Source organism: Leucoraja erinacea, chromosome 24 (assembly GCF_028641065.1).
Source record: "Leucoraja erinacea ecotype New England chromosome 24, Leri_hhj_1, whole genome shotgun sequence".
Classification (NCBI taxonomy): Eukaryota; Metazoa; Chordata; class Chondrichthyes; order Rajiformes; family Rajidae; genus Leucoraja; species Leucoraja erinaceus.
The window spans coordinates 33,432,307-33,440,672 of NC_073400.1; the positions used below are offsets into that span (position 1 = coordinate 33,432,307).

The 8,366-nt window shown below is 52.3% G+C and overlaps 1 long non-coding RNA gene across 2 annotated transcripts in view; it reads left to right on the plus strand.

The window, feature by feature from the left end:
• The first annotated feature begins 5,141 nt into the window (after positions 1–5,141).
• Positions 5,142–8,366, plus strand: part of LOC129708980 (uncharacterized) — an 82,202-nt gene continuing 78,977 nt past the window's right edge. For both annotated transcript variants that reach the window (XR_008725437.1, XR_008725436.1), the window contains exon 1: positions 5,142–5,300. This is a non-coding gene — a long non-coding RNA (uncharacterized LOC129708980). The remainder of the gene's footprint in view (positions 5,301–8,366) is intronic.

The following is an 8,366-nucleotide window of genomic DNA, read 5'->3' on the forward strand; positions in this document are numbered from 1 at the left end:
ACATGTGGACACTGGCGGACATGTCACCACGCAGCTGTGCAAGTCATCATTGGGGCCACATCTGTAATGCTGGTTCTGCAACATCTGCAGCAACTAATGAAACATCTGCAGTGACTATCACACATCTCCAAGCCTCTCATTTATTTCTTGTGGCCATGTGGTGGAGAAAAGTGTGAACTATTTTGAGGTGGGGTTTTTTAAGACAGAGCTGAAGATAGGCAGAAGATAGACACAAAAAGCTGGAGTAACTCAGCGGGACAAGCAGCATCTCTGGAGAGATGGAATGGGTGATGTTTCGGGTCAAGACCCTTCTTCACACTGAGACTCAGAGGAGCGTCAGAGAGAGGAGGAGAACGTCTTCAAAGTAGAAATAGACATGAGCACTTCAGGAAGCTACAGCAGGAAACAGGAGCAACTTGATTATACCACATGTTGGTTCTACAGACGCTGAGCAGCCCGTCCAGAGTGAAGCATGACGTGTAAACACGCGTGAATAAGTGAACACGTGTAAACACGTGTGGATAAGTGAACACGTGTAAACACGCGTGAATAAGTGAACACGTGTAAACACACGCGGATCAGTGAACACGTGTAAACACACGCGGATAAGTGAACACGTGTAAACACGCATGAATAAGTGAACACGCGCGTGAATAAGTGAACACGTGTAAACACACGCGGATCAGTGAACACGTGTAAACACACGCGGATAAGTGAACACGTGTAAACACGCATGAATAAGTGAACATGTGTAAACACGCGTGAATAAGTGAACACGTGTAAACACACGCGGATCAGTGAACACGTGTAAACACACGCGGATAAGTGAACACGTGTAAACACGCGTGAATAAGTGAACACGTGTAAACACGCATGAATAAGTGAACACGTGTGGATAAGTGAACACGTGTAAACACACGAGGATAAGTAAACACGTGTAAACACGCGTGGATAAGTGAACACGTGTAAACACGCGCGGATCAGTGAACACGTGTAAACGCGCAGATAAGTGAACACATGTAAACAGGCATGGATAAGTGAACATGTGTAAACACATGTGAACACATGTAAACAGGCATGGATAAGTGAACATGTGCAAACACATATGAAGGCGTGTAAACACATGAATGTGAACACGTATAAACACACATGAAGTGAATACGTGTAAACATGAGAATAAGTGTATATGTAAATACACGTGAACACGTGTAAACACATGTAACCGCGTGCAAACACGTGAATAATTGGTGCTTTCGGCCCCAGTTAATTTGATGGTAATTTGGCCACTCGCCGAATGAGAGAGAAGCCACGTTAACCAAGATGATCGAGGGGCAGCAAAAACAAGCCAATGGTGGGAGGACTGGGCTCTTACCTACTGAGTTAGAGATGGAGAGAGAGAGAAGGAGAGAGACAGAGAGAGAGGCAGAGAGACAGAGACCGAGAGAGACAGAGAGGGGGAGGCTGACTAAGGTTTGCACAAATGCGCTGCTCACTGCCAGTGCAGAGATGGAGCATGAACAAGGTAAACAACTTTCCAGCTCCATCCTCCCTGACATTTAATCTTCAGGAGCCATGCTGCTGCTGAATGGTCGCTGGGGACGGGGACGGCCGCAACCGTCGTGCGCCAGTGCAGCGCTCCCATGCAGCAGGACTGCGCCCGCTCGCACACACACGCAGCGCTGCAGACACAGAGCCCTCGTTATACAAAATAAACTAACGACCAGTTAAAGAGAAATCATACGTGAGTGAGAGGCCGGGAGAGGCTGTAGGAGGAGTGAGGTTGCAGAGTCGCATGGCTGCGATGTTGCTTTGCTGCATGGGTCCCGGGACCACACCTGCGTGGTTTGCAGCCGTTGTTCTGCGTTGCTGGAGGTCGGGGGTCAGGCTGCAGCAGTCCCCACCGTTCCTGCCTCCGTGATACCTCTGCCCAAATCGGTCCGCGCGGAATATTCCAGAAACATTCCTATTAACCCTATCAGTGCCCTGCACCTTCTCACCCGAGTGCGAAATCACAGGCTCCACCGTCTGACAGCTTTACATAATCCTTGCACACTCGACAACCCTCCCCCGTCACACGCTCACACCCACTCATGCCGTCTCACACCGTGCCTTCTCTCCAGGCGCCTGTGGCAACACACTGCTTTTGCATCTATCTGGGTCTGTCTGTCGGTGTGATGCAGCAAGATCACTGCCTCTTGCAGCTTGCTATATGACGCACAGACTATTCCTCAACACTCCTCCCTGTGTCAGAGTGTGGAACTTCTCTTTCCCAAACTCCTGCCACATTCCAGCAGACAGTCGCTGAATCAAACCGCCAGCACCCTCTCCCCCTCCCTCTTGCACCCTCCTTCCCTCTCTCTCCTGCACCTCTCTATACACCCCTCTCCCCCTGCACCCCCTCCTCATGCACTCTCCTTCCCTCTCTCCTGCACCTCACTCTACACTCTCTACACTCTTCCTCTGCACCTCTCTCTACACTCTCCCTCTCTCTCCCTGCCCTCCTCAGCACCGGCACTTAACGACAGCCGACCTCAAGTCAAGTCAAGTTTATTCGTCACATACGCATACGAGATATGCAGTAAAATGAAAAAGTGGCAATACTTGCGGATTGTGCAAATAAAACTACAAAACAGAATGGAACAAAATGACATATTACATATTTGTGGGAGAAAAAAAAAGGAAAAAAACAACAATTTAAAAAAGACACCACACAACACTGAATTGGTACAGTAAGTTAGTCCCTGGTGAGATAGTTTACAGTCCTAATGGCCTCTGGGAAGAAACTCCTTCTTATACTCTCCGTTCTCACAGCATGGCAACGGAGGCGCTTGCCTGACCGTAGCAGCTGGAGCAGTCCGTTGCTGGGGTGAAGGGGTCTCCCATGATCTTGTTGGCTCTGGATTGCACCTTCTCATGTATAGTTCCTGCAGGGGGGGCGAGTGTAGTTCCCATAGTGCGTTTGGCCAAACGCACTACTCTCTGCAGAGCCTCTAACCCACACTCTCCAACTCCCTCTTACACAAGCAGCCTGTCACACTAAGTCACGGTGCCAGGCGTGAGCCGGTTGCCTGCCCCTTTTCCGGGGTCACGTCGGTGCCCGGGTGGGTTTAGAGATGGACTACGCGCTGTCCACGGGCACACTGGGCGATTACCGGGACCGCTGGGCACCACGGGGGGTTGGGGGTGTGGGGGGGGGGGGGGGGGAGTGTGGTGGGGGTGGGGGGGGAGGGGGTATCCTTGACAAGGATTCAGATTCAGATTCAGATTCAGATTCAATTTCAATTGTCATTGTCAGTGTACAGTACAGAGACAACGAAATGCATTTAGCATCTCCCTTGAAGAGCGACATAGCAAACGATTTGAATAAATAATAATAAGTGTCCGGGGGGGGGGGGGGGGGGGGGGGGGGGGGTGATTGGGCAGTCACCGAGGTACGTTGTTGAGTAGAGTGACAGCCACGGGAAAGAAGCTGTTCCTCGACCTGCTGGTTCGGCAACGGAGAGACCTGTAGCACCTCCCGGATGGTAGGAGGGTAAACAGTCCATGGTTGGGGTGAGAGCAGTCCTTGGCGATGCTGAGCGCCCTCCGCAGACAGCGCTTGCTTTGGACAGACTCAATGGAGGGGAGCGAGGAACCGGTGATGCGTTGGGCAATTTTCACCACCCTCTGCAATGCCTTCCGGTCGGAGACAGAGCAGTTGCCATACCATACTGTGATGCAGTTGGTAAGGATGCTCTCGATGGTGCAGCGGTAGAAGTTCACCAGGATCTGAGGAGACAGATGGACCTTCTTCAGTCTCCTCAGGAAGAAGAGACGCTGATGAGCCTTCTTGATCAGAGTAGAGGTATTGTGGGTCCAAGAGAGGTCATCGGAGATGTTGACTCCCAGGAACCTGAAGCTAGAAACACGTTCTACCTCCGTCCCGTTAATGTGGATGGGGGTGTGCGCGTGCTGCCTCTGGACTTCCTGAAGTCTACAATGAGCTCCTTGGTCTTCTTGGAGTTAAGGGCCAGGTTGTTGTCAGCGCACCATGCTGCTAAGTGCTGGACCTCCTCCCTGTAGGCCAGCTCATTGTAATATAGTTGTTTAATAGTTGATTTAGTATATTTGTTTAACTTTGTATTGCGGTTGTGAGTTTGTTTGGAATAACTCAGTATTGTACATGTTATTGTAAGTGGGTGAATACATTCTTTTTGGTCCTAAATAAAGCAGCTGGTCACACTTTGTGTTCACACCTCCTGTCCGCACACCACCGTCCGAAGTACAACATGTGCGGGCCCAGGGCAGGGATTATTCTCTGGCGATGACAAAATAAAGGTGTGCAGCAAAGTAACCGGGTGACACAAGGTGATGCCGTCCCTAAGCCGGGTATTCTGGGCACGGATTCCCTCGACCCCCCCCCCCCTCCCCGTATAGTCTGTGCTGTGGCAGGACTGCCACACATGTATGAACAGCCATGCCGAGGATACGCGGGTAGGTCAGGACCGCTCTCTGGTTGGTGAGAGGACGGTTCAGTTGCCTGATAACAGCCGGGAAGAAACTGTCCCTGAATCTTGAGGTGTGCGTTTTCACACTTCTGTACCTCTTGCCCGATGGGAGAGGGGAATAGAGGGAGTGACCGGGGGTGAGACTGGTTCTTGATGATGCTGCTGGCCTTGCCAAGGCAGCGTGAGGTGTAGATGGAGTCGATGGAAGGGAGGTAGACACAAAATGCTGGAGTAACTCAGCGGGACAGGCAGCATCTCTGGAGAGAAGGAATGGGTGATGTTTCAGGTCAAGACCCTTCTTAAGCCAAAATGTGCAGCTCCTTCCTCCACAGTGGAAGGGTGGTTGGTCTGTGTGAGGGTCTGGGCTGTGTGATGGTCTGGGCTGTGTGAGGGTCTGGGCTGTGTGAGGGTCTGGGCTGTGTGAGGGTCTGGGCTGTGTGAGGGTCTAGGCTGTGTGATGGTCTGGTCTGTGTCCACTATACTGTCCTGATTTGTCCCAGTGCGGGGAGGAATACACATAGTGTTACACCCTCACCTGCCCAACACTTGTGTCATCTCCAGCAGTCAGCTACATGGGGACCTCACCTGGAGCACATACACACGCGCACGCGCACAGCGGGAAGTGCACGAGCCCACGAGCCGCCAGCCGCCAACCGCCCGCCAACCGTCAACCGCCAACCGCCAACCGCCGCATTTCAAACACCGTTTGATTTGGTTTCTCGAGTAGACTTGATGTTGGCGCTCGGGGAAACAGAGACGCGACGCGAGGAGGCGAGACGAGGCGACTGGGCCTGAGAGTCCGTGAGACAGGAGGTGAGTGACAGGGAGACACAGTTTAAACAGCAACAGCGCCAACACTCAGGGTCAGGAAATTCACTCTTTGGCCCTAAAGTAGTTAAACAGGTCAAGGGTTAAAACAAGCGCGGCTGCAGCGGAGCGGCCATGTGTGTGGGGGAGGGGCCATGTGTGTGTGTGTGTGTGTGTGTGGGGGGGGGGGGGCTTTGTTGTGGGAGGGGCCTTGTTGGGGGGGAGGGGCCTTGTGTGGGAGGGGCCTTGTTGTGGGAGGGGCCTTGGGGGGAGGGGCCTTGTAGTGGGAGGGGCCTTGTTGTGGGAGGGGAGTTGTTGTGTGAGGGGCCTTGTTGTGGGAGGGGCGTGGTTGTGGGAGGGGCCTTGTGGTGGGAGGGGCCTTGTTGTGGGAGGGGCCTTGTTGTGGGAGGGGCCTTGTTGTGGGACGGGCCTTGTGGGGGGAGGGGCCTTGTGGGGGGAGGGGCCTTGTTGTGGGAGGGGCCTTGTGGGGGGAGGGGCCTGTTGTGGGGGAGGGTTCCTTGTTGTGGGAGGGTTCCTTGTTGTGGGAGGGTTCCTTGGTGGGAGGGGCCTTGTGGGGGGAGGGCCTTGTTGTGGGAGGGGCCTTGGGAGGGGCCTTGTGTGGGAGGGGCCTTGTTGTGGGGGGGCCTTGTGGGGGGAGGGCCTTGTGGGAGGGGCCTTGTTGTGGGGGGGCCTTGTTGTGGGGGGGCCTTGTTGTGTTGGGGGGAGGGGCTTGCTGGGGGCGGGGCCTTGTTGTGGGAGGGGATGTTGTGGGAGGGGCCTTGTTGTGGGAGGGGCCTTGTTGTGGGAGGGGCCTTGTTGTGGGAGGGGCCTTGTGGGTGGGAGGGTTCCTTGGTGTGGGAGGGTTCCTTGTTGTGGGAGGTTGCCTTGCTGTGGGAGGTGCCTTGTTGGTCCACATTTAAATAGAACTGTATTAAATAAAACTGACATCCCTCTTGTAATTCCAAATATTAGATGAGGCTTTAAGTGAGCTGTTGTCATAGCAACCCTGCCTGCTGGGCCTGCAGCCACGTGATGGGTATTAAGGCCTGATCCACATCCTGGGACTTGTAGTTCTCTTAGCGTCTTGGTAAATCCCAAATACAGATCATAGGTTCTTGGAGTAGAATTAGGCTCCGAGTGCTGGAGTAACTGCTGCCTGACCCGCTGAGTTACTCCAGGAGTAACTGCTGCCTGACCCGCTGAGTTACTCCAGCACTCTGTGAAACGTCACCTATCCATGTTCTCCACAGATGCTGCCTGACCCGCTGAGTTACTCCAGCACTCTGTGAAACGTCACCAATCCATGTTCTCCACAGATGCTGCCTGACCCGCTGAGTTACTCCAGCACTCTATGAAACGTCACCTATCCATGTTCTCCACAGATGCTGCCTGACCCGCTGAGTTACTCCAGCACTCTGTGAAACGTCACCTATCCATGTTCTCCACAGATGCTGCCTGACCCTCTCTTTCTATCCCCCCCCTCCCAAGTCACACCAGCTTCTCGTTCTCACCTAGCAAACAGCTAACAATAACCCGTTTCCTTTATCATCGTTACTTTTTTGCATATCTTTAATTCATTTGTTCTGTATCTCTCTACATCATCGTCTATATCTCTCGTTCCCTCTCCCCTGACTCTCAGTCCGAAGAGGGGTCGCAACCCGAAACATCACCCATTCCTTCATCCAAAGATGCTGCCTGACCCGCTGAGTTACTCCAGCATTTTGTGTCTATCTCAGAACGTGAGAGGGGCAAAGTATAAAGGAGATGTGCGGGGCAAATGTTTTACACGGGATGGTGGGTGTCTGGAACGCGCTGCCAGGGGTGGGAGTGGTGGGGGCAGATATGATAGTGGTGTTTAAGAGGCTTTTAGACAGGCACGTGGACATGGAGGGATATGGATCACGTGTAGGCAGAGGATATTCGTTTAACTTGGCTTGATCGTGTTCAGTACGCACATTGTGGGCCGAAGGGCCTGTTCCTGTGCTGGGCTGCTTGATGTTCCATTCAATATTTAATATGCGAGCTTTCGTTTAACCACCGATGAAGGGAAATATTTTATACAATTGCTGTTTTAAACTAGTCTGAAGAAGGGTCTTGACCCGAAACATCCACCGTTTCTTCTCTCCAGAGATGCTGCCTGACCTGCTGAGTTACTCCAGCACTTTGCGTTTTACTCCAGATTCCAACATCTGCAGTTCCTTGTGCCTCTAAACCAGCAGTGAGGCCAGGTTCTGTCAGGCGAGGGCAGCAGAGAGCCAGCTTGCAAGCTGGACTGACTGAGGTTCATGAAACCCCCTTTAAATACAGTAATGGCGGGGAGTGTGGTGTGTGTGTGATGGACTGGGCGACATCTACAATGGTGGGGAGCCTGCATTCACTCTATCTATGCCCCTCATGATCTTATACAGCTCTATAAGACCACCCCTCATCCTCCTAAGCTCCAAGCCCTGGTGAGACCACACTTGGAGTATTGTGTGCAGTTTTGGTCTCCTAATTTGAGGAAGGACATTCTTGCTATTGAGGGAATGCAGCGTAGGTTCACAAGGTTAATCCCCGGGATGGATGGGGCTGCCATATGATGAAAGAATGGAACGACTGGGCTTGTATTCGCTGGAATTTAGGATGGTAAGGGATCTTATAGAAACAGGTTAGATGCAGGAAAAATGTTACCCATGTTGGGGGAGTCCAGAACCAGGGGTCACAGTTTAAGAATTAGTCCATTTAGGACTGAGGTGAGGAACAACTTTTTCACCCAGAGTTGTAAATCTGTGGAATTCTCTGCTCCAGAAAGCAGTGGATGCCAATTCACTGGAAGTTTTCAAGAGAGATTTACATTTAACTCTTAGGGCTAACGGAATCAAGGGATATGGGGTAAAAGCAGGAACGGGGTACTGATTGTGGATGATCAGCAATTATCATATTGAATGGCAATGCTGATTCGAAGGGCCGAATGGCCTACTCCTGAGCCTATGGTCTATGTTTCTATGTAAGTCTCAGCCTGCCCGACCTCTCCCTGTAGCTCAGGGGTTCAGGTCCTGGCAACGTCCTCGTAAATCCTCTTCCCGTCGTAAG